This window comes from Pezoporus wallicus, unplaced genomic scaffold (genome assembly GCF_028554395.1).
Source record: "Pezoporus wallicus isolate ANWC-B61680 ecotype Strahan unplaced genomic scaffold, APGP_CSIRO_Pwel_v1 contig_10548, whole genome shotgun sequence".
In the NCBI taxonomy this organism is placed as follows: Eukaryota; Metazoa; Chordata; class Aves; order Psittaciformes; family Psittacidae; genus Pezoporus; species Pezoporus wallicus.
Window position 1 is genome coordinate 378,840 of NW_026639416.1, and position 25,924 is coordinate 404,763.

The window sequence follows — 25,924 nt, forward strand, 5'->3', positions numbered from 1 at the left end:
GGAACGGTTGTTAGTGTAAATCTCTGGTATTATACCAAAGGAAATAGATCTGTGTACATGTACACATGCATGGGTAGGTAGCAATGTTCCCACTTTACTAGACTAAAATAAATAAAGCAATATAATATTTGTTATCTGCAGAAGATTGCACAATAAAAGCCTTTTCTCCCCTGCGTTTACTCAGTTTACTAAAACTTAGAAGACTGTAATTTGTAAATCAAGGAGCACTCCTTTTGGATTCCAGCTCTCCCTGCAAGAAGCCAGGTACATGCTGCCTACATCTTGAGCACTGAGGTCTTAAGCACTGTGGCAAAGAACACAACAAAATGTTCTAAGTGGAACACTTAAAAAAAACCCAACCAAAAATAGATCCCAGTAATGCAGCAAGAGGGAAGGGGGAGGGCGCAGACAGCTTCGTTTTACAAATGGCTTTGTTGAGACAGTAACTGGATACAGAAATCCAAGTCACAGTAGGATTCCAAGAGTGCACATCTGCCTCCCAGCTCTTGCATTTCCCACAGCTATGGTGGCTAGTGCGATCTTTAGAGGGTGGTTACATACGTCTGCCTCTGAAGGCAGATTTTAAGGTCCACTTTTGGGTGCCCCAAGGATAATGAGTATAGTGTCTGTTTGCTGATGCTGAGCAGACTACTCTCCAGCAGGGACCTGGTTCCATATCTCACTGTTCTTGTACAAGAGAGATACCAAATTCACTTTTTTGCCATCTAATGTTACTAAAGTCTGCTCTACAAAGTAGCTCTGGCTTCAGGGAGGCAGCCAGGTGGGGCCCACTGGCTGTGATAGCAACTAGAGGTTCTTCAGCAGAAATTCATGAAACAACATGCTTCATACCCCACTGAGGCCCAGGCAAAGCTTACCCATGAGCTGGTGTTAGGCTGAGGTCTGTTAGTTGAGTAACCTGTCTGTTGGAAACCACTGACGCCAATATCCCGGACTCTCCAGGATTTCTTTGCTATAAATCCCTGCAAAGTCTCATTTTTTTCTTTCCTGTAACTCTATGTTCTCATGCCTTGGCTTCCCTTAAATACAAGTTTTCTTTTAACAAAACTTGGCCAAACAGCAAGGCTATTTTCCAGTAGCCATGTACGGATATCTGTGTTGTATCAAAGGTATCTGTTTAGAGGCCGTAATTGCATTAAGCAAACATATCTTCATGTGAGGCTTCACACAGGTTTAGTTGTCACGTGAAGCCTCACCACAGCCATATTGATTTGCTTTCTCTTCTGCCTTTGCCATCTTTACATCAGGCTCAAAGGACTGTACTGAAGGAATCTAGAGAACTTGTTGCTTTCCCACGCTGTCAGTTGTCTCCCTCTCCATTGTGTACCGTCTCTGTTCCTCAGGGCTTCTCTGCACTATCTCCTATTACAGAGGCCAGGTCCACCTTTGCATAGCTGAGCATCAAGGTTTTCCAGTCTTGGAATCCCTTGGATTTGTGTGCTCTGATATTCTGTTCTCCAGGCAGTAGAGATCAGCTCCATTTATTTCAAGAGCCATAACAAGCCTTAGCAAAGGCAAAGGCTGGAGCTCCGTGGCAGTTCTTGGCAGGATTTTCCTTGCATAAAGCCCATTAGGGCATCAACAGCTGAGCTTCCCCTTAACAACTTGCAGAGGCAGATGAGAACAAATTGTTCTTGTGGTTTGTTGCTTGTGTTGGGTTTTTTTAAACACTTACTTTGAGAGTGAAGTTTAGTGCATGCACACACTCACTACTGAGTCATTTTAAATAAGAACGGCAAAACCAGGGGTCAGAGACACTAAAGAAGGGACACATCTCTGTTCTCTTTAGCTTTGACTGCAAGGACAGGCAATGCCCAGATCCAGAAAAATCATTCTGTTCTAATCCAGTGTTAAAGTCCAAAACTGATTCTGGGCAATTTCAAACATGCAAAGGAGAGCCAAGTGCTCATGTTGTCTATTCAGCTCGGTAGGATTTGAGTTCTTTTAACTGTCACTGGTGCCTCTGGATGTCTCTTTCTCCATGTTTGTAGCAAGCAATAAAATTCCAAGCAAAGCTTTGGGGACTCATAGGGATTTATCAGCCAGGGATGCTCCTGAAGGAACACTGGCATGACGCAAAGCATCCTGTCACATGTCTGTGCCTATCCCCTTGTTAACAGGAATATGTGTACATCTGAAGCCTGAGATGCAGCTATATCCTGAATTCATAGATATTTTCTCTTTAATTATATAAAGTATTTTTTTTTACCTTGTTACTTTCCCACTTTATGGATGCGTGAACTGATAACGTAAAAATCAAGTGGTTCCTTAAGAGTTTTCTTGACTATAAAGGCAGGTAAGTCATTTGCGCAGGGCAGAGCTCAGGCATGCTGTGTATATGTCTGCAGTATTACATTTCATAGGTTGTATGTGGCAGTGATGAGACTGCTCACGTGTCTGGCAACTTCAAGTTGTAGATAAGTGTATTCAGACTCGTCAGCTTTCTAGCAAATTTCCTGTGTCATCCCATTCATGTGAATGGGGAGCTCACTACAGCAAATGCGGAAGGCGTTTGAAACCAAGGCTGTGTGTAAATGTCTGTATAAGCCAGCATACCCCATTAGGACCAAAAGTATGACATGTTCTGATGTAGTGGGTGAGGGCTTTGGGGAAGTTAACTGCTTCCATGCTGGGATGGTGGAAGCCCATTTCCATTGACTGTATTATAACGCATAGCAACAAGCAGTAGAGGGTAAGAAACATATTCCGCTAGCCAGACACTTTGCATAGGCAGTGCATCAAAAGGGTTAAGTATAGTTGTTCTCAACAGTGTTTGGCCTGGCTGAGGATTAGAGCTTATTTTAGCTGTTCTTCCTAAACATAGCAAAGGTCACGAGGGAACAGGCTTTGTTGCTGAGTCTTATTGGCCTTGTTCCTTGCAGGGGTTTTGCAGGAGGACAGGGTTGTCTCACTTACAAGGATAATAGATGACAAGCTTGGTGCTGATTAACCTCATTTTAATTGATAATTAATTTTAAACCCTATTTACTTTCCCTGGAACAGCTGAGACTTGAAGGGAATCGCAACAGAGGTGAACAAGACCTGACATCTTCCCCAAGGAAATGATACAGGCGGGAAGGAGAGGCAAAGATAGACATACTCACATTGTCAGTTTGCATCTTCGTTATATTTATTGCTTCTGAAGATGGAGGCCCCTCACCTTTGGTCACTATTACCTGTGCTTTCACTGCTAAGGCACCCCAGGCTTGTCCTGAGAAGATCAAGCTCTTGTTCTACACTCCAAATCCTGGTCCTTCCTTAGCCCTGCTTGCCAGTCAACCTTCTTTTTTTGCTTTATTAGAACTCCTTTTGCCTTGTGTCTGAGCCTGGCAAATGGGTGGAGTGGCCTGCTGGCCATCTGGGAGCATGAATACCCCCTTTATACTTGAAATATATGTGATGCTGCATAGTTTTGAAGTAGTGAAAGCTTGAGAATGTGTGTAAAAGGTCATTTTTATTCACAGCCCAGCTCTTTGCACATTCTGGACTCAGTTCTGCAAGTGGGAGCCTTCCAGGATTAACAGCTGTGTTAAGTTTTCTAGCAGTGCATTCCTGCAGGAGCTTTCCTTATCAGAGTTAAAATCTATGGACAGCTATAATGACTGCAGTAATAAACCTGCCCTTCTACAGCACCATCTAGAGAGGAATCTCAAATCATTTTACAAACATTAAGGAGTTAATTCTTTAACCACCTTTGAGATGCATGTCATCCTTATGGCACAGGCTGATAAACTGGAAGTCTCAGTAATTTATTCAGGTCACATAGCATCTACAGCAGAGGCAGCAGCTCCTCCTGGCACTAGGAACTGCTTGAAACTTATTTCCAGGACAACGTTACAACATGAGCCACAGTCTAAATTACCTTTATATCAAGACTGCGGTTTGTGTCTGTGTAGTATGGCATTGCAGAATCTCTACTCAGTGAAATTACTGACTCCATTTACTTGGTTATGTTTGTAGTTATTCAGTACTTTCATCCTGCATCATAGGGCCTTTTAAAATAATGCTGATAATTTAGTCTGAATTGTCATCATCTCACTTGATTACTGGGTATAGTCAGGGTGGTTCTCACAGTATCATTCTAAGATGTTCACTCCCATTGAATATGACATGCCTCCGGTGCCATCTTGCCCTGCCTCTGCTGATATCCCATCATCTCCCATCCAGGTAAGGGGGGTAAAAAAGCTTTTCTGAGTCTTGACCTGAGTTCTGAGAGTGACTGAGGTCTGACACTGGGCAGTTCTAGTTTTCCGATACATAAATGTGGATGACAAGAAAGCTGGAGAGGAGCTATGAACAAGGGCCTGTAAGAGTAGGACAAAGGGAATGGCTTTAACCTGCCAGAGGGGAGACTGAGCTGAGCTCTGAGGCAGAAGCTCTTCCCTGTGAGGGTGCTGAGGCGCTGGCACAGGGTGCCCAGAGAAGCTGTGGCTGCCCCATCCCTGGCAGTGTTCAAGGCCAGGTTGGACACAGGGGCTTGGAGCAAGCTGCTCTAGTGGAAGGTGTCCCTGACCATGGCAGGGGTTGGAGCTGGAGGAGCTTTAAGGTCCCTTCCAAACAAACCACTCTGTGATTCTATGATTTATACTCCATAGGTGTTAGAGCAAGCAGGTTAGAAAGCATAACTCCTATTTAATCAGATGGAACTAGAAATGCTTTTCTAAAGGGGATCTGACACTGGAGGCAGTGTAAGCCTTTATAATTACTACCAGCTGATCCCACTTCTGCCTTTCTTTTTTAATGAATGATTGAACATTTGTCCTAATGGGTGCTTCTCTTCTGCAAATTAACACTTTGTATTTCATTATCTGTATCTTGCTAGATAGATGTTTACCAGTATGATAGCAATAGAGATTCCAGGTTGTTTCGCTGACTGCAGATCAGCTTTACCTCATCTGCAGGTGAAAAAACCCTCTAGGTGCAGTTCTGCAGATTCAGATGGACCCTAAAAGTCAAGGTGGGTTTCCTCTGGCTCCTCCATCACTAGCAGCAATAAGCACCCTGCCAGTCATTCCTTCTGTTACAGAGTATTTCTAGTCCTGTGACTGATCAGGAATAGACCCCATCTCTGAGGGCAGGTTTTGAAGCAGCACAGGCTGCTTGAAGAGCTACCCATTGCCAACAGTTTATCTGAATGGATCCTACCAAGAGGAGAGTTCTTTGGAAATGTGGCCATGGTTTTAAGAGCCATTTTAAAGTTCTTGCCTTCATAACTGCTCTGCTCTTTATTGCCTTAGTAACATATTCAGACCATGGGTCACAGTGAAACACTGGCATCTTATAGGGGGAACACAGTAGCAATAGGACAAGGGGTGATTGGTTTAAACTGAAATGGGGGAAGTTCAGGTTACATATAAAGAAGAAGTTTTTCCCTGTGAGGGTGGTGAGGCACTAGCACAGATTGCCCAGAGAAGTGGTAAATGCTCCATCTCTGGCAGTGTTCAAGGCCAGGTTGGACAGAGCTTTGGGAACACGGTCTAGTGTGAGGTGTCCCTGCCCATGGCAGGGGCTTGGAAATGGGTGATCTTAAGGTCCTTTCCTACCCAAACCATTCTACGATTCTATGATGAAACACATGCTTGCACTCCTGAGAACATGTTGTAGTCCCAGCGCTGGGACTCTCTTTGCATCTGTCATGCTGTATAAAATGGGATATTTTTCTGGTCTCTGTTCCTATGGTAAAGCTCACTGTTTGTTTATAAAGGACGCTGGGATACATGCACAGAAGGAATGTGGAAATTCTATTAATGAAAGTAATCTAGTTTTAATAGCTGCTGTGTGAGTGCTGGATCTGCTCAAGCAGAGACACGTTATTAAAGGTGATAGTGCAGTGATGATTAGAGCAAGCCCCTGGCTACCTGTTTCCCACAGTTAAAGTAATTTCAAGTATCAGGATCGTACTGCTGCAACTGGTAGCACAGGTGGCTTCCCTGCCTACAGACACACATGTAGGAGCTCCTCAAGCTAGATGTTCCACGTGTTTTTTGATAATGCTTTCTTTCCTTCCTTTCCCCCCAGCTGCCTTTGCACTGGAAAGAGGAAGATACTTCCCTTTTGCCTCCTTCCTAAAGGCTGCTATGTATTTTTAGCTACTCAGGATGTCTCCAAATAACACACTGACTGAACTTGCATTGTCAGCCTTCCCTGTAAAGCCCCTCCTGGGAGGTTTATGGCTCACTCTCTCCAGCTTTGCTGATACAGCGTGTAATGTTTATACCTGCAATCAAGTATTGGCTGAGCTGCAGCCCAGTGCTGGCAGCTTCTTTCCTTCTCCCTCTGCCCCCTGCTTCCCTTGTAACTCTGCTCCAATGACACTAGATTGATAGAGTACATACAGTGGTGATTGCCTATATAAAAGGAAAAAGAAAAAGGCATTACTCAATAGCCAGCAAAGCTTGTATGTGCTCTGCCCAGCAAGAATGAGATAGACTCAGGGTCTGTATTTCTTTTTCTAGATGATTTATAATGCCTTCCTCCCCTGCACTGCTCTTTTCCAAGCTAATTAATGGATTTTGAGATTTACCAGATAAGAGGTTCATCTACAGTTTAGAAACTGGGTTTCTTTTAAGTGGAACACGAAGGTTAGTTTGGTTTTTAGGGTACTTAACAGGTCTTTCCCCCCGAGTACCTAGTGGCCTGTCGTTGTCTCGGAACTGCTCAGCAGAATTGTTACCAACCCACAAAACTACCTTGCACTTGACAAGCAGAAAGAGTGCCTCTAAAACGGGCCTCATCTGGATGGGAAAGTGGGGCTGATTCACTTTAAACTAGTTTCGCTTAAGCATTCACAATGTAGACAACTTTATTTCAGTTATAGAGTCTTACTCATGTTTAGCTTTGGTTTACTGTGTATTCCCAGCCCATGTAAGCTAAACCAAAATAAACACATCTTCCAGACTTCTGCCAGCATTTCACTAGATGTGTTTGAAGTAACTTTTACTTAAATCAGTGCAGCTGTGGTTGAAACTAAGGCCAAATGCATTCAGTTATCTTGAAGACAGTGCCAACTAAATGCATGAAGAAAGGCAGCATGCACATTTTTCAGGTTAATGTATCTGCAAGTTTTCAGTTACTAGCACAGAGGTGCGAGTGAAGTTCAGTATCAAATGCCATGGAATCAAGGTTGTCATTGTACTTATTTTAATAGCCTTCCTGAAGTACATACCCCATCCTATGGATGATGTTAGGTCACAGTTAGCCTGTGTTTGGTATAAACAGGAAGTTGTAGTTGCCATGCCCCTGTGCATTCAGATCTTTGGGATTCTTCTAAAAGAAGATCAAGGAAGAGTGCATCTGAGACTTCAGGTTCTGCTACAGGTCAGTCCTGTGATGCTTTGTGTGTGGGTTTTGAATTGAAGGCATGCTTTAGGTCTGTGTGAATCTCTGCATGGTCTCAAGAACCTCTTCTGACCAATGCTGTGATCTCACCACAACTCCTCTGCAAGTGTCTCCCTAAGTGTAAGGAGATTTCCCACCTACCCATGGAGTTCCTTCTGCAGTTAAAAGGCTAGTCCAAACTGAGCGAGATTGTTCATTTATCCTTGAGGATTCTTGCTTCATTAAAATGGGCCTGAGGGACGTGTCTTAATCTTATCTTTTACTAGAGGAGGTGTTTGAAGGCCATGACTTTATGCAGATCCAGGCTTTATTTATGCTAACAGAAGATACTGTTGATTCCCAAATCTTTGTAGGCTGATAGCTGGGATTCTTATGCCACTTCACTGAGTAGCAGCAGAGGTATTGAATTGAATTGCTGGTAACGCTGCTAAGAAGAGAAAATACAGTTACATGTACCTTCACAAGAGTTCAATCAGACTTCTGTTTTTAAGCTTCTAAGTCAATATACCTGCTGTTTCTAGAGCTTAAATTAACATACAAAGAAGTTTTTTCACCCTTATCCAGTCATAGAAGTTTGTCTTATCTCTGACTTGGGCTTCCACAGTACAGTCAGCTTCTTAAGTTTCCATCTATTATTTATTGCAATAACTCAATTGAAATATGAATTTCCTCTGTGATGAATACTTTAGTTTCCTGAATCTGAAGCTTGCTATTTAGCTACTCCTAACAAAGATAGATGGCTAAATGGTTGTTATTTCACAACGGCAGCAAACAACTCCACTACCTACTTATTTTCTCTCTTACATTTTACCCCCTTGAAAGTCCACCTGCTAACAGTCATCTGATACTTGGCCACCAAACCCCAGCATCCACTTTGGACTTAAGCAGGGCTCAGAGACCTCTTTATCCAATAGAGAGAATGTTATTATGTCATTTCTTAACTCACTGTGTAGTACTGTGATAACTTTCCTAGTGTAGTAGTAGTGGAGCAATTAATTGTTCTTGTTGCTGAAGCTGCCTTTCAATGTTGCTTATCAGTTGTTCTGGTTTAAGTATGCAAAGGACGGGCATATGGGTTTAGTTCAGAAATACTTGCTAAAAAGCTTCTTTCTCATCTAAGGTTAAACAGTAACAAAATCCCAAGAGAGTGTTCAGTGTGTGTGTGTCTTAGAATAGGTTCTAACAGCTGTGAAAATGCAATTGCTACTTCTCTAGCAGACTTGAGCAAAATTAGCTCCCTGAAGCCCATAAATAAGCTGTGAGGTTGTTTTCTTACTTATCAACATCAGAATAATGAATTAGCAGCTTATATTTACATGTTTGAAAAGCAAGGCCTTGAAGAAGAGAGAACTTTTCTCTCCCCAAAATGCTACTTTGAGCTGTCATAAAGGAACTTATCTTCTGTGCACATTTGCAAACAATTACTGATTTTTTTTTTTTCTATTTGTCCCTATTCCATCTCTCAGTAATGTGGCCTATATATCTTGAAAGATATTTTAATTACAGTAAGATTTTGTGCCTAATGCGGTGTAGTTTCCTCAGAGGTGACAGATTTGGAGAGAAACTTGAAGGTGAATAGTGGCTGCAGGTAATAGCTTTGAATTTGCCGTTCTTGGAGCACAGGGCATGTGCTGTCTGGGTACAGACTGTCTCAAATACTATGTTGGCACCTCATGAAGTTATGAAAAAGTTTCCAAGCAGCCACTGCACAGCCGGTGAGGTTTTGTTGTGAGCAGCAGAGGTATGGGCAGAGTGTCAAAGGTGAAGCTTGCTGTGCCCTCCTTGCCTCCAAGCACTGAAGCTTCATTATGTGACTCACGAGGTACGTGTGGTGCTGTTCACATCAAAACTGCTTACAAAAACCACACAGCACTGACTAAAACCTCCCAGTTCCTGGCAAACTAACTGTCAGCTTGTGTAGGAGACCTATTTTTTTCATTTTAGTGAGGAAGTGCTGTACAAGGATCCAGAAATTTCAGGCTTCAGCTTCAGCAGGAAGAGGTGCTGCCAAGGAGGGACCCTTTCAAACTCTGCTTTCTAGAAGTAAGGGTGAAAGTATAAACTATAGGATTTTAATCCCATCCATGTGTCAGACTGGCCACACTTTGAGGCACTGAACGGAACCGTCCCACCATCAGCTCTGTTCTTGCTTCCATCAGGCTTTAATCAGTTAAACCAGCAGAATGGGTGGCTCTCAAGAACTTTACTAACTTACCTTCTGTGTGGGGTTGCAGAAATTAAAGTGTAGGCAAATAGGGAGATAAGCTCCTGTCCATGTTTTGAAACAGTGCGGACACTGCTTAGTGCCAAGACTCACTTCCTTCCTAGGATTTGGCTTTTACAAAATACACAGTGAAAAGCCATACTCCTCTTGTAGCACATGTGCTGATGGCACAACACCACGTGGCGATCCAAACCAGGTTCCCTCTATGCAGGCTGCTGCCTCTGCGTGCTCCCTGTTTCAGTAACTGCTCCACGAGCAGCATCCTGGTGGGCTCTTATGTGCAAGGCAATGTGTAAGTGGTGGCTCTTTGTATGTGGGAGCTGAGGTGCTTTGAATATCTGTGGTAGCTGTCAGTGTTCAGACAGGCTGATGATTCCACATCTACATTATCAATCTGTGCACAGCTGATTGAATAAGCTGGCTGAAGCCTGCAGACTCCCTTCAGGATGAGCTAGCTCACAGTACAATGAGCCTAGCACAAGACAGCTCAAAAGCTGTTGTATAACAAAATGGTGAGAGCTTACTTCAAAAATAGAAAAGCTTTTCTCTTCTTCCTTTTTTCTTTTTTTTCTTTTTTTTTTTTCTTAAAATGAAGAAATTCTTCAAGTGATGGCAATAATCACAAAGGTGATGGACCTGGCAAGTGCAGCCTCCAGAGACTGGCCACATCTCCATAGATCTTCCACTTCTTTGCTTTCTTTTTTAATAACCACTCTCAAAAGTATGTGTCTTTGTGGAGGGATACTCAGGAGGGAGTCAGGGACTAAAATTAAACACTAGTTTTAGTGGTGTTTGCTTCTGTAGCTTTATAAGTGTTTATATGTGGGCTCGGCCAAGAGGTGTGAGGTCAGATTATACGCTCAAACTGTTGTAAACTTAAAACTGCTGAAAAACACAAGTGTCTGCCCATTTGTCTCACTGTAAATAATGCACAGTCCTACCTGCAGTGTTTGAAGAAGTAACTGGTATTGTAACTTAGACACTGTTCTGGACAAAACCTGAAATAACAAAATGCTAACCTCAGATTTTGAATGTCAGCCCCAGCCCTGCCTCTACTCAGCCAGTCAGGGCTGCAGAACCGTATCATAGGTGCCACATCTGGGATTTTGGTCCCCAAGATACTTTAACATAGTAAGGACAAAGCCCATTAATCCAAAGATAGCACAGTGTTAATGCAAAACAAAGCTGAGCTGTAATCCTGAAGATTATGGTTTCAGGAGCAAGATTTAATGTCACCTCAGGGTGGTTGCCTTTCTTTCTTTATTAATTCTTTTTTCTTTGGGTTCTGCTTTGTTTTCAGGCAAACTTCAAAGTGCCTTGTTAGATGCCTTCAGAAGTCATGAAGATGAAATGAATAAGAAGCGATTCAGGCAAATTGTTGACTCTGGAGAAGGGTTTGAAAGAACACCACCACAAAAGCAGCCCCCCAAGGGATAACTGTAATTGCATATGTGAGGAGTATTCAGTGCTGCTCTGCCAGCCCCACTTAGCTGAGGCACCTTTGCTTCATCCTGGGAAGGGCTGATGCTTTTTGTCCTGGCTTCTCAAACATCAGTCTCGATTTTCCTTGACTCTCTAAATTTCCCTTGACTGTGTCACAGTGATTGAGCCTCACAGGCTTCCTGTGGGGAATGCTTTATGCTACAGAGTGAATTTGCTGAGGGGAGAGGTATTCAGGGTCTGGTTTTTAAAGTGTGGAGGAATCCAGATGCCTTGGTAGCTGCAGTGGATTATTATTATTTTATTTATTTTTTGAAGTTCTGTTTGTTACTTTAAACAGTCTTGGGATAGGATGAGAGAAAGAAAAGGAACAGAGAATAAAGATTCTCTCTGACAGATGGTTTCCATATTGTCAGGAGTTAAATCCTTAGGTCATGCTGAGCAGTGAACACTGTCCTTTGGGGAGCACACGCTTTGCTCTCACGTTTAGCTGAGCCTGACCCTCCTTGGCACACCTATTCTCTGTAAAACCACAGATAACCACAGAAAAGTCTCCACTGTATGATCCTGTTGCTTGAAACAAGCGTGGACATGCTCACTGGGTCAGCAGGGGAGATTTGGCTGCCCTGCTAGCTGCTGACATAAAACTAGTGGGGAAGGAGGAGTGCCTAAGCCAGGCTGTTTGGGTCATGGCACTTTTGCTGCTCCAGCTGTCCTACAAACCTCTGCATGATGCTGATCTCACTAAAGTGGGGACGTGGACACCAAAGGTTGGTGGGTTACTCTTCATGGCTGTGGTGGAAATAAGAGGGCAGATGAGTACTGCCTCCTCTTTTCTGGGTCAGACGGGCACCAGCTATGTTTCTCCTTCCTGACCACCTCAGTTACTGTGATGGGAACTCTCCCTTTTTCTTTTACATCTGCTGTCTTGCCAGTGCCTTTGAATCTTTGAAATACAATGAGCAGAAGGAAAGTAGGGAAGCTGGGCAGGTTGTTGGCTTTTTTTCCCCTATTTTTAATCTTTGTGCAGTCACCTTCATCATGTAATAACAGTCTTCCGGTGCTTAAAGGGGCTACAAAAAACCTGGAGAGGGCCTTTGGACAAGGGTCTGTAGGGACAGGACAAAGGGGAATGGCTTTAACCTGCAGAGGGGAGACTGAGATGAGCTCTTAGGCAGAAGCTCTTCCCTGTGAGGGTGCTGAGGCGCTGGCACAGGGTGCCCAGAGAAGCTGTGGCTGCCCCATCCCTGGCAGTGTTCAAGGCCAGGTTGGACACAGGGGCTTGGAGAAGCTGCTCTAGTGGAAGGTGTCCCTGCCCGTGGCAGGGGTTGAGCTGGAGGAGCTATAGTAAGGGTAATACCTGTTATTATGCTAACTGATGCAGCTGTAAAGAGCCAGCCATGCTCTCAGGCTCCAGTCCCTTGTTGGGTTTCTCCCTTCCCTTGTGTTGGTGGGTGGAGACCAGAGCAGTGCCACTACCAGCGCCAGCCAGACGGTGCTGCTCTGGCCCTTGTGTTACAGGGGAAAGTGCAGGAGAGAAAACAGTGGAAAACAGGCGCTAGGGAAGGAACGATTTGTTCCAAAACATTTGCTTTGTAACAGGGTCATCTATAAATTCTGGGATTTCCTGTTTGCTGAATGGCAGGCTTTCTCTTTTCAGGTTACAGACTGGAATAACTTTATTACAGCTCATTGTAAGCTTCTTTCCTTTCCAAGCCCAGATTTGCAGCCTTTGCACAGAAATTTCCCAGCTTCCCTGGGTTTTAAGTTGTATCCTTCAGTGCCCTCCTCTTGAGCTGTGCTTTAATTTCCTTTGGGCTTTGGAAGTGGTGAGATCATGATAGTTTTAGGGGAAAAGCATTAGACATATTAATGGATTCTTTTCATACTCATCTATGTTCTGGAAATTGGGAAAGTGAAACTTAAAACTGGAAAAAATAATAATTTTAACTACAAGGAGCCTGATCCTGCTCTGTGTACACCTTGGGAATTCCGTGGCTCCACTGGGAGTTGTCAGTGTTCAGGAAATACAGGCTTTAGGCTGGTCGGGATGTTGGGGTGTATTTTAACAGTTTTGTTTCAGAAAACAGCCATTAATGGGTAGTTGTTGTCAGGAGTGTGGTGGGGGAACACTGTTAGGGTACTCCTCAGTTCCAGACCCTCCTATAGCTAAAACAAGAGAGACCTGTCCCAGAATATGCTCTCATATTGATAATGCTGAGATTATCATGTTGGGAGCATCCACCTGCACTGTTGAAGATGTAGGTCAGGTCACAGGTCTGGAGCAGGTAGTGACAATTTTCCACATGAATGCCTTGAGTGCCTGGATATCTCAGTCTCTTTTTGGTTCATGGAAAGAGTGGAAAATGATCAAAAAATGCCTCCTTTGAGAGCTGATGAGAAATGAGGAGAGGAAGCGAATTACTATTGCAGTTCTAGGGAGATAAGAACACTGTTTTCTGCCAAGCTATAGCATGAGATAGACTCTGTGATCTGCTAACACTGGCGAGATGAGCGTCAAACTGGTACTGAGCTCTTTGGACAAAGCTGTGTATGTGGCTGACCCTCCACTGCGCAGGGCCTCAGACACTCAGTGGGAGATCCTGAGGAGCACTTACTGATTAAATTTACAGTGAGGGAAGGTGAAGTTTTGTAACTGGGGAGCAAATCTTCTGCTAACTCAGCTTGAATGTCATCAGTGGTATAGGGGTTTGGAGGCTCTGAATGCAGGAGTTTGAAGATGTCTGTTGTTGAACATGCTGGGAGCATTTTGGCTTTCTGCTGAGTTGAGCAAATGAGATTCTAGTCCTTGCCTGGTATTAGGCACTATTGTAACAATAATGAAAAGAAGATGATTAAAATCTGCCTACTAGTGGCGGGGGATGATGTTACTATGGAGTGCTAGAGGTAAGGTGGCATTCTGAGCTTCTTGCATTCTCCGTTGATGTGAAGAGAGTATTATCTGCGTGTATCTCTGTTGTAAGGTAAAGTGGAATTTTCAGCAGAGGTAAAGTGTGTCATTGCTGGTTTTATTTTAACTAATGAAAAAGCCAACTGCTTTTCCCATGGAACTGATGCTTTCCATGGAAATTTAGTCTCTGTTAACTTTGGTGAAAGCTTCAGCCTATTTTTGGCAGCAATTAAAAGCATTCAAGAGATGCCTATCACTCCAGCTCACAGATTTCCACGGGGTGCTTTATTTGTGTTTGATGAAAGGAATAGAAAACACAGCAATATGGCTTCTGCTTCACTTTAACTCACTCGCATCTCGTAGCAGCAAGTGACAAGCAATTTTTCTTCATTGGAAGCTGTTCTTCCACATATCACAGCATGGAATTGCTGATGGGATTTTCCCAAGATAAATAATAGCATCTAACATTCACTACCACCTGCTGCCCAGCAACCTGAAAGTGCTTTGGAGAAATAGTTATTAGGATTCATGACTATGAAATGAGTAAAATGATATTGTACTGCCTTTACAAATTAGAAAGCTGATCATTGTGTCTGTAATACTCAAAAGTTCCACTCATTCCAAATGTCAGCCTTTTTGAAGGCTTAATTTGAGGGAATTGGGTCCTGATCACAGCATATCAGCTCCCACTTTCTTCAGGAAGGGGCAATGGCTAAGAAATGGAAGAGTGAGGCCCACAGGTTTCCAAAAGGAGGAATGAGCTGAGGAGACACTGCTGCAGGAAACTTATGTCTAGTAGGTGCTCAAAGGGACAACAGGCTTGTGTAGTAGTTAAGCTGAGAATAAAACCAGGCTCTGCTTTATTTGCAGGAGTCTCTTCTCATTCAAATATTTATAAAGCTTGTTGAATGCATCTCTGTGTGGATTATGTGGGAGGAAGCATGAAATGTATGTGTGGTATCTCTGTGATAAAATTTAGCTTGCTGTGTGGGTATAATGTAGAAAAGCATTTGATCAGAAATACAACTGTGTTGAGCTCGTCTGATGTATGATGTTCACTGCTTCTAAAAGTAGGTACTGTGTACCTAGTACTGTGAGCTTCCACCAGAATTCTTCCTGCCTCTGCATTCTGTATTTTAACGTCTGGAATGTAGTTACATGACAACACTCACTCATTAACATGGCACTGAGGCACCTGAATTCACATGAGCAAGGGTTCTCCTGGCACACCACAGAGCTACTTCAGACCAGTCAACTCGGACTGCGTGCAATGCCCCTATCATACTTGCCCATACACCGGCCAACATCTACTATTGCAGTTCTTGCCTGAATTACAAGTCACTAAATGTGATGCACAGCCACATCTGCAACTGGACGCCTCTGTGTTGTTTCCTGGTTTGCACTAGTGGAAAAATCTGGGGGAAGAAATAGAGAGTGATGTTTAGGAACACCTCACCAAGATTGCATTAAAGCGTGGTCAAAGTGGTGGGCACCCAGGCTGCTGCTCAGGGTGCAGTTGTGTGGCTATGGATGGTAACAGGAATCTATTTGACGTTGAGAAGGGGAATTTGTGGTATCAGTAGAGATGGGATAGTGACTTATTGATTCTGTGTCATAGAATCATAGAATGGTTCAGGTTGGAAGGGACCTGCCACAGGCAGGGACACCTTCCAGTAGACCAGGTTGCTCCAAGCCTCATCCAACCTGGCAGTTCAGGGCTTGTCTGGGACTGGGTAACTTGGGAAGCTCATCTGAAAGTCAGTTATGTCTGTTCTGTGGAGGAATGAGTTGGGCATTGAGGTTCTATTTTTACCATCCTTAGAACTTTGGGGTTTGTGTTTGTGCTGCTGGGTCTGTGGTTGGGATGGGCAGCGTGTCATTGAAATGCTTCCTCACTCTGTTGCCAGACTTTGTGTACTAAAGGATTCCCTTGTGCTCATCTGAGGAAGGGTGCATTACTCCTGCAGGTAGCTGCTGTTAGTACATTAGGTGTATTGCAGCAATGCTGAAGTCCTCTCAGCCCAGACCCAGTTTCCCCAGGCGTTGTACAAACTAACCCCAAAACAATCCCTCTTTTCAGCTGTTTTTGGTTCTTCAGGATCACATTGCTGCTCTTCCAAACCATGGGAAGAATAAAAATCCCAAGAGGAAATAGTTCATCTCTGAGCAGGAAAAGTCTTTTAAATACAGTTAGAACTGGATGCCAGAGTTTAGGATAAGGTTCCCTGCACAGCAAGGCTGTGTGCCAGTTTTTATAACGTATCTACGTGTAATGGATGCAGTATTCCTGTTAATTGTGCTCTCTGCTTAAGATATCCAGTAAAGCCCATCACATTAATTTAATTGAAAAATTCTGTGGGAATTGTATTAGATATTTTCCCTATTAAATTAATATTAAAGCTTTAAAGAGAATTTCTGGGCACCCATTGTTACTTGCAGGATTATTATGCAAATTGCTATCTTCTATCTGCCTTTTGGAGATGTGACCACTGTAACTTTGCTTCTGCGTCCTGTCTCCCCAGCCTACATTTAATTATCCTTTTCCTTTGGATTGCTGGGGTCATTAACGTGATGCTTTCTGGGGCTTGTCACAGGGCATTTGTTGTTGCTCTGTCAGTTTGGGCCTCTCTGAATGAATCTGGTATTAATGAAGGTATGGGGGCTGCAAAGTGAAATTAGCCGGGTAGCAGCCTGGCTTATGGTGAGGTAAAGGGCAACTCACTCCTCAGTGGCTGGAGAGAATGAAATGAGATTAAGGTTGGTCAGGGCTGACATTCGATGGGGCGGTTTGGAGGCCAAGAGAGCACTGTGCCCAGGGCTTGAGTGGTGGCTTTGCACATCTGGTGGGTTCAGCACAACTACAGCATATGGTGTGGGACCACAGGATCGTTTAGGGTGGAAGAGAGCTTTAAGATCATGGAGTTCAACTGTTAACCCAGCACTGCCAGGGCCACCACTAACCCATGGCACTAAGGGCCTCATCTACACGTCTGTTAAATGCCTTCAGGGATGGTGACTCCATCACAGCCCTGGCAGCCTGTTGGTGAAGTTCTCAAACTGTGAGCACTACCTGCGTTGGCTTTTAAAGCAGGCGGCAGTAGCGTGTCCTTCCCCCTCTTCACCCAGCTGACAGATGAGGGGGCTCTGCATGTCCGTGGAAGCTGTTAGCCTTTTGGGAATTTAGGGAACCTTGATAAACGCTGTCATGTACTGGATGCCTCAGTGCAGGTCACATTCAAGATCTGCAAACCCTTGCAGTTCTTCCACAGGCTACTTAAATAAGCCAATTCCTTTTTTCCTTGTGAGCTCTCAGCTGGTTTCTGTTGCTGTGTTACGCGTTTTGCTTTCTCCCAGACTTCAGCTTTTGTTGGAGCTGTTTCTGAGGGAACCAGCAGCAGAGCTGGAGCCCTTTAAGAAGTTGGGGCATTATCCAAGTCGCTGCTGAATCTGGGAGTCGTGACTCGTATGTGCTGGAGCGCCGAGGGAACAGCTTGTGCTCACATTCAGAGGAACAGGTGCCACTGCACAACTGGGGATACATGGACACAGGCACAAGGAAACAGCAGCTCGTTCAGCCCTGGTTTGATATTGTTCCATAACCTAATCCAGGCGATGGGCAGCACTATGGGGTTGTGCTTATTAAGCTGTCCACCTGCCCAACAACCTCCCCTGTCCTTCCTTAATGAAGCAGTGAGCTCAGGTTTCCCCATTCGACTCACTAAAACCAGGAGAGGAGATGGCTCTGGCTCCTGTCCTGTCCCCCAGACACAGCCTAAAAAGAGCGGGGCAGTACTCAGCCCAGACTCTGGCCCAGAATGCGATGTGCATGCAGCAGGATTTCATCTAATAGCTCCAGGAGGCTGTTGCTGTTTGTGGTCAGTGTGTTTTTGGTTTGTTTTCTCTGTGAAAGTGCAAGTTCTTGCCTTCATGGTTATTTCTGCATACCAGCTGTGTTTCCGGTGAGCAGCTGGAGTGCTGCCTGACTCAGCACATCTCCTGCCTTAATGCTCCAAAAGTGCACTCAGACAAGGCTAGGAATGCTGTGGGCAAAACAGTGGGACCCCACCGCAGCTCATGCAGCCAGTGAGGAGATGCTGTCTGCATGGATAGGGGTGTTTAGAGTCAAGTGACACCAAGCATTTGCTCTGAGGAGCATGCCCACAAAGAAGGAACAAATACATGGTCTTTGTATCAGAAATATATGGTGTGCATATTGTTAATGTCTGTAAAAATAGTCATGTAGAAAGGACTGGGACAAGGCTGAGGTGCTGTGGGGGAACAAGAGGCTCTTTCAGGAGGAGCCGAGAGCCTTCGGTGCGTGCCAGATGAGCCTTGCAGAACAAACCCATCCATTTTTATACTTCAGTCCTAGGACAATATGCAATGTCTCATAACTGTCTTGAGTCACTCTTTCCAGACAGGTTCATCATATCCTTTGCATGGGGTAGCATTTGACTTTTCCACATGTGTTACTGATTTGTAGGATGTTTCACACTGCAGAGCTGGGGGGGGGTTAGAGGGTGGATGGGAACTGGTGAGAGGAGGTTAGGAAGACACTTCTGCCTGGTGGTTTGAGTAATGGAATAAGAATAGGACGATTGTATTACCAGCTTTGCTTTTGACCTTGGACAAGTAAACTCTGTCTGCCTCTCTCTCTGTTTTCTGCCTGTTGTCTGTTTTAACTATAACTCTTTGATATAATAATGGTCTCCCTCCATGTGATTGTATAGTGTCTAACAGTCAAAACCTGAGCTGACGGAGAACTTCTTAGTACTACTGTGCTACCAGTAAGTAAAATAAAAATAATAATGCAAAACTGAATGTGTTTTGTAAACCACAGTGGGACTCACATGAACAGCAAAATACCGGTTAGAGTGAAGAGGAATTAAAGTCTGGTGTAACTCGAGTCCACTCTAATAAGCAAACCAAAACCTCCAGTTGCAGTGAGGTTGTTGGGGGCAGCAGGAAAGGAACTTTGCTTGTAAACATGAGAATTTGGCTGTTTCACAGGGTAACAGTTTGTCAGTTGCCTGTTTAGGAGGAAGTTCTTTAACTGAACGGATTTTTCTGGCAGCATCTCTGTTTGGAATTGAGACGCATGGCAGCTCCCAGGTCTGTAATTGATGGAGAAGAGTGAGAAAACTCTTCTCCCCTGAGAGTACACAAGCCTTCCCTGACCTACGTAGTTGTATTTGTCTTTAGGTATTCTGCCTATCATAGAGGCAAGGTGTACTTCCTGTTCCAGGCAGAGCAGACTGAATTATGAGTCTGGCACAGAAGGACCATTGTGTGTCCTACTGCAAGCGCTGAAGCTGGTGAGTGTCTTCCCTTGTCTTGCCTCAGAACCAGGCACAGGAGTCCTCAGGCTTGGCTGCCTAAGACAGCAGTCTTGTTTGTGAGTTGTCTTGCAGTTGCTCAAGCCAGTCTGCACTTAGCCCTGGGCTTGGGAAGTGCTGTATCCTCACTAGAAGTGTCCCAGAACATGCCTTGTTTTGCAGAGTCCATCTTGAGATCTTGCTGAAGCACCTGAAGTCAGCTCACACTGTTTTGATCCTCACAGCCCTGGTACGATGCCAAGTCAGGTTGTGGTGATGATGCAGCACTCCCTCGGGAAGTTTCAGCACAGCTTCATATCCCACCTATAAAGCATCAGAGGTGGTCTTATTCCAGGCTGTCTGTCTAATACAATTGGGATTTCATAGCAATAAGAGCTAATATTTGTTTACTTCTTTTCCTAATTGTAACTAATACATCTTTCCGAAGACAGGCAAACAAAAAAAGAGGTTGAGGGTTCAATATGATTCACTTCAGCCAGCTCCAGGATAACATTTGCCTCTGTGGGTAGCAGTGATTCCCTACACTCTTGATTGCTCAATTTCCTTCCTACCCCCTCAGCAGACACTTTTTTCATGCCAACTCATACAGAGCTCACAGAAGCACAGGAAGGCTTTTGCTGTGTGAGAAGGACTTGAGCCCTTTCACGTGCTCTTGTGTCATTTGTGAAATCAGAGGCACATGTAGCCTCAGTACTAAGTGTACTGATCCTCTCTTGAAAAACAGGTCACTTAAAAGCAAACCCACCTCAGTCAATGCATATGTGTGAGTATGAGTGTGTTGCATGTATGTGTGGAGAGTGAGAGTGCTTTGTCATGGTTTGGGTTGACTCAGTGGGAATTGCAACAGATTTCACAGTGCTGCTGAGACAGAGATTTTAACATATGAATGAATAACCAACATGATCTGCTACACACAGACTGCCTGAACCTTATCTCATGGATATATAAATGGTATCATTCAGTACAAAAGCTTCATAGGGTCTTCCCAAGTCATCTGCTTCAGTCCTTGGCTATGATAGGCAACTACACCTCATCCATCTGCTCATTCAGGGAACACAGCTCTCATCTGAAAACTAAATACTTTCTTTTGCCCTAATTCTGTGAGGAAGACTAAAGTGCCTCTCTCTGACCTCATGTGCACACAGGCCTGAGAAAACACTGGTGGGTGGCTCATAAGATCCTCCAAAAAGTCATCAGTACTGCACCATTTCACTGCCTGTGGAGACTCGCTGCTGGTCCTCCTCCTTGAGAACATAACTGTTCTGAACAATAGGCCATCCCTCTTCAGGGTTAGACCTGCTGATTGAAGGAGTAAGAAATTGTTATTTAGTCTGTTTATTTTATATGTCATAAATGTCATGGCTTTCCTGCAGATTGTGCTCATATTTTTGTGCTCACAGATCTTTGGATTAACCGTTTAGATGTTGAATACTTCAAAACCACTTTAATAAGTGAAGTAGTGAAAAGTTCCCCACCTCCACGCTGGGACTGGCATTCAGAATATCAGTGAGTTAGCTCCTCGACTTCCACCTGGGTTTTCCAGGAAGGACCAGTTTGTGGGTGGTTCAGAGCAGAGGCAGTTTAGGTACAAACCCCAAACCAGTCTGTCTGGGTTGAGCAGAGAGGTGGATGGCAGCAGCTGACGTTTGTGTGACTGAATGGCAAGCCTAAGTCAGCAAGGTGATTTAATGGATCTGTTCCTGTGTTCTTCTCTCCAGTTAACAGGAAGTTGTTAGGAACTTGGCTCCTAGTAAGGAAAGGTATCTTCCTCCCCCTGCTTTTAGCGCCAATTGAGGGAGAGGAAACTTCCTTTCACATCTTATATATGTTTGCATGTGTATGTGTCAGTGCATCACTGGGTGTGTTGGTGAAGCATCCCACATACAGGATTTCTAAACCCTATGCTTACAGAAACGTGTGTGTTCTTAAACTTGCTCATAAATGGAGTTAACGTGACATTTAAGTCCTCCCTGCTTTTCCTGAAGTTCTGGCTATTTCAGATCAAATCCAGTATTTGATCTGAAGCTCAGATAGGCTCAGTCCATACTCTATATTCTCCTTTCTGTAGGATCTTCTACCTCCTTTCTGCCTAGATGGAAGATTGAGCCCTACCACTCAATTAGTCAGTAGAACATACTTAACCCTTACCCAGAAGGCTCAGCACCTGCACAGCATTTTATCTAAGCACTTACAAACCCATTTTGCTTTCCCCCTTCCTCTTATTTCTGCGATCCTTATTAAACCCCTGGCTATCCTGGAATTATTTAATTGCAGAGCCAGAGCCCTGCCTGTCTGTGCAAGAGCTCACCAGCCCTTTAATACAAGGCAGTCTTTTATGAAAGAAAAGAAGGTGGAGAGGTACAAGGATTCACACCAGCAGAAACAAAGGCAGGTGATGGGTGCCGAAGCTGTGTGCCTGCTGTGTGATCTGCGGTACCTGCCTGCCTTGAGCATAGTGGCTTTATGCAACATCTTTTGTCCTCTGAAAGCCTTACCCTGCACAACACAATAAATAACGCCTCAGAGCAATGTGACCTGTGGCAAGCAGTAAGTGATGACATTGTCAGACACACACAACTGTTGAACCAAGCAGACTGTAATCATCGTGCTGTACCCACGGAAAGACATTTGGCAAATGAGATTCCATTTTCACATTGGTCTGTGCCAAGCATGTAAATTTTCGGCAGGACAAGCAGCATTAGGGATGTGTAATTGATTGTCTGAATTATAATAAACAAGCTGTGGCAGGTGATCATCCATCAAATTCCTGCTGCATGTTCCAGCACCACTGTGAAACACAGGGAGAGCTGGAACATGAACACTCACATTCACACAGAAACAGAGAAGAGGAGGGAATAGGAAAAAGGATCCTGGTGGAAGTGAGAAGGAACTGCAGCCATGGGGGGAAAACCAGGGATGGAAGAGACTAATGAATTGTTTTAGTGAACAGAAAGGTCCCTTCTACTGTTACTGCCATTGAGAACTGGAGGATTTGCTGCAGTAGCTGGTGTTTGGAGCTGGGTGTGCTGGTAAATAAACGCAGAGGAGAGGAAAGCAAAAGGAGGAGCTGTGGTTAGAGAGAATCAACTGCAGAGAAGCGCATGTGTATGTCTGTGTGTGAGAGAATGAGGTCTCAACAGCTTTGCCTTCTTGTAGACACTTCAGTCTACGGCTGAATGCTCAAACCCAGTACCAGGTCTTTATGACTGTGCTGAGGAGATGCTTTCCCTGATGCCTTCATGTTGTAAAGGGCTGTTGCAGATCAAGCAGTGCTGTTTCAGAATCAAGGTGATCTGAATGAGGGCCCTTCCCTAAGGAAAGGGAACAGGAGTTGAGAGCAGCTCAACTCATCTGCTTCTCTTTCCAGGGAGGAAATTGCTGGTCTTGGAGAGGAGTGTGAAGACATGTTGAAATAAAACTATGGCCAAACGGTGTCTCTGCATGGATGGGACAGTTGTGTTTTCCTGAGTCCTTACAAGCAAACCTCATGCAGATTAGGATGTGGGGCATCCTCACCTTCTGTACTGAAGATGACTGGGCAGCAATGGGAATGATTTACCCCTCTGATATTCCCAGTTTCTTTTATTTTATTTGCTGCCTATTCAGTATGAATGGACAGACCTTTCTCTGCCCCAGCTTTGTGAGATTTTGGATCTCAGACTAGTTTCTGGACAGTTTCATGCCATTATGTGACAATGACCCCAAGGGTAATTGTGTTGGTATTGTTTGTGTTTGCTGTTTGAGCAAATGCTCAGACATTCCCCTGCAGGCTTTTGCCTGGGAATGTTTGAATTTTACTCTCTGCAAACACAATATTCCCCGGATTTGTGGGATAAATGTGTATGTAAAATGGATGTGAACAAAACTGGTGCACATTCACCTCAACTGGATAGAAGAATGAAGCAAACATGGTGAAGACTCGTAAAATCATTGTGGCATTTTGGAGAAAATTATATAGAGATCTCTAAAGTTGGCATTCTTCTTGATTTGATCAAGTTGCGGTTGAAACAGGTTTCTTACTGTGGCTGAGCCTTTCAGATTAACTTCTTCCATCCTTTTTGTGCAGTGATGGACTTTGGTGACATATCTCTTAGTGAGACTTCTCTGCTCAGATGTTAGACTTCAGTCCTGTCTGACCAAAATCCTGCATCAATGAAGCAAGGGCCATTTGTTCCTTGAATTCCTTAGCAGGAATCTGAATTTGGCTTCCAAGTTCTCCCTGTGAACAGAAGTGGTGGAGGGGAAGGCGCAATGTAAACCATCCATTTCTGCAACCGGGAACAAATCCTTTCTGAAGAAGTAGAAATGAGGGTGGGAATGGAAAAGCTTTGTAGGGAAGCAGGATATGTTCTGGGCAGCGGCTTTCTGGATCCAAGATGGAATATTACCTTCTCACCCTTTCCTGCTGGTTATTTAGTGACTCAAGGCAAACAGGGGAAGGGGTGCAGCTGGAGCCAAAGTGAGATGTCTCTCAGGAGGCTTTATCTGTTAAGGGCAATGGGAGATGGCTGGGGCTGGGAAGCTGCAGATGCCTGTTTGACTGTAAGTAACTGCTGCTGGCACGGCAGGGATTTATTTTGGCCTAGACCTGCCCTGGGAACAGCAGAGAAGCTGACGCTCTTGGAATTCTCTCCCTTTACGATTCACTCAGCAACTTGGCTTCAGACGAGTATTTAAAAAACAACAACAAAAAAAAGGGCAGGAAATGTATCCAGATCTTGAAGCCAAGGTTTGTATGTGAAACCGGGAGGTGGAGATTAACCCCCCCCCAACCCCAGGCTCCCTGACTTAAAGAGGGCTGGAAGGAAGGACTGGTGTACACATGGACGGAGGTGAACATTGGGGAGCAGTGGCTTCTGTTCTGAAGAGCTTGCTGAGCCCTGTGTGAAGTGTGCTGTGATCTGTGGGAAGGGAGTAACCTCCTTCCAAGTGAACACACCAGATCTGTGGCAGGGAAAGGGCTGAGGGGCTGTAGGGAAGGCAGCAGGAAAAGCTTGGTTTGTGTGTTTCTGGTCACCCAGATCATCCTTATTTCATTGCTGGTGCTGCTCTTTCCCCAGGGCTGCCCTGTCTCCCTTTCCAGGGATTGCCGTGTCCTTGGACTGGAATGTTCATCTCACATGTAGGAGGTGAACCCCAGCGTACCATGGAGCATGAATCCAGCAGTGGGGAACAAAGCACGCTGGAGGCTGAAAGTCACCCCGTGCATAATGATTCAAACTGGTTCAGCTGAAAACACCACATCTGGGGGGGTGTGTGTGTGTGTTCTTCTGTTTTAAATTGCTGCAAAGCTGTTCAGCCAGTTCACATGGGACAGTTGAAGCCATGTGAAAGGAATGTTAAATGTAACTTTCAGCGTGTGTTTTATCTCTTATATTATGTATTTTTAGCCCAAAGGGTGAATTTTCTATCTCAATACCTGTTTCAGCAGATAACCAACTAATTCACAAACCTGCGGCAAACGTGGAACCTTCAGCTTACGGACAAACCAGACTGCATGGCTTTGTCCTAATGGGCTGGGAAAGGGCAAAATAAGAGCTTCCATCGAGGAACATTATTACTACATGCAATATTATTTGCAGTTCCAGGCGTTCTTGCAAATACAGGCTTTTCCTTTTTCCTTTGTCCCAGACCAGATCATCTGTTAAGCTGGACATGACAATATTTTTTCTCCCTTTTTTTTTCCCCCATGTAAACAGGACTGAACACAGAAATTCTCTGCAGCCTCAAGATATCCAATTTTTCACTTGACCTTTATGAAAAGTCAATTTGTGCTTTGTTTCTTTAACATGAAATCTGAAATGCCCTCCAGTCACTTCCTCACAGTATTCATTTGTGACCATAAGCAAAGCAACTCAGCGTTTGCTCTTTTCAGGAACTACGAATGCTCAGGAGACAGGATTCAGTTCTGCTTCTTGTTTATACTGCAGAGTTCAGGTTGCAGAGATCTGGTGTCACCGCCAGAATGTCATTCGCTTTGCAGTTAACTGGGTATTGCAGCTTTGCAGTTAACTGGGTATTGCAGCATGTCAATGCAAGCTCCATTTGAGAGAGGGAATGGATAACTGCAGATTGAACTGGAAATCCCAGAGTTTGGAGTTTGCATCTGTTGCTGACAAAAACAAGTTAGGCAAGCTCCCGAGGCCAGGAGTGGCAGCTCGGTCAGGGTGACTCACCCACTGGGAGATCCCCCACCAAGGCACAAGGAGTGGGAATTTTTGGAAGAGGGAAATAGGCACGTTTCCAGGTGCCGAATTCCCTGCGGAATTCCTTGGTTTTAGGGACAAGTTTAAGAGGAGTGTGTATGGAATATCCTGAAATTAATTGTTGGAGCGAGTGCAGAGGAGGCCACGGAGCTGCTGCGAGGGCTGGAGCAGCTCTGCTCTGGAGCCAGGCTGAGAGAGCTGGGCTGGGGCAGCCTGGAGAAGAGAAGGCTCCTGAAGGGGAGACCTGAGAGCAGCTCCAGTGCCTGAAGGGGCTGCAGGAAAGCTGGAGAGGGGCTTGGGACAAGGGATGTAGGGACAGGCCAAGGGGAATGGCTTGAACCTGCCAGAGGGGAGACTGAGATGAGCTCTGAGGCAGAAGCTCTTCCCTGTGAGGGTGCTGAGGCGCTGGCCCAGGGTGCCCAGAGAAGCTGTGGCTGCCCCATCCCTG

The 25,924-nt window shown here is 44.6% G+C and overlaps 1 long non-coding RNA gene across 1 annotated transcript; it reads left to right on the forward strand.

Annotated features, from left to right (window-relative positions):
• The first annotated feature begins 18,669 nt into the window (after positions 1 to 18,669).
• On the forward strand, positions 18,670 to 19,609 carry LOC130602100 (uncharacterized). The gene is made up of 3 exons (XR_008972818.1): positions 18,670 to 19,046; positions 19,137 to 19,249; positions 19,433 to 19,609. It is a non-coding gene; the product is annotated as an uncharacterized LOC130602100 (long non-coding RNA).
• The last annotated feature ends 6,315 nt before the right edge of the window (positions 19,610 to 25,924 follow it).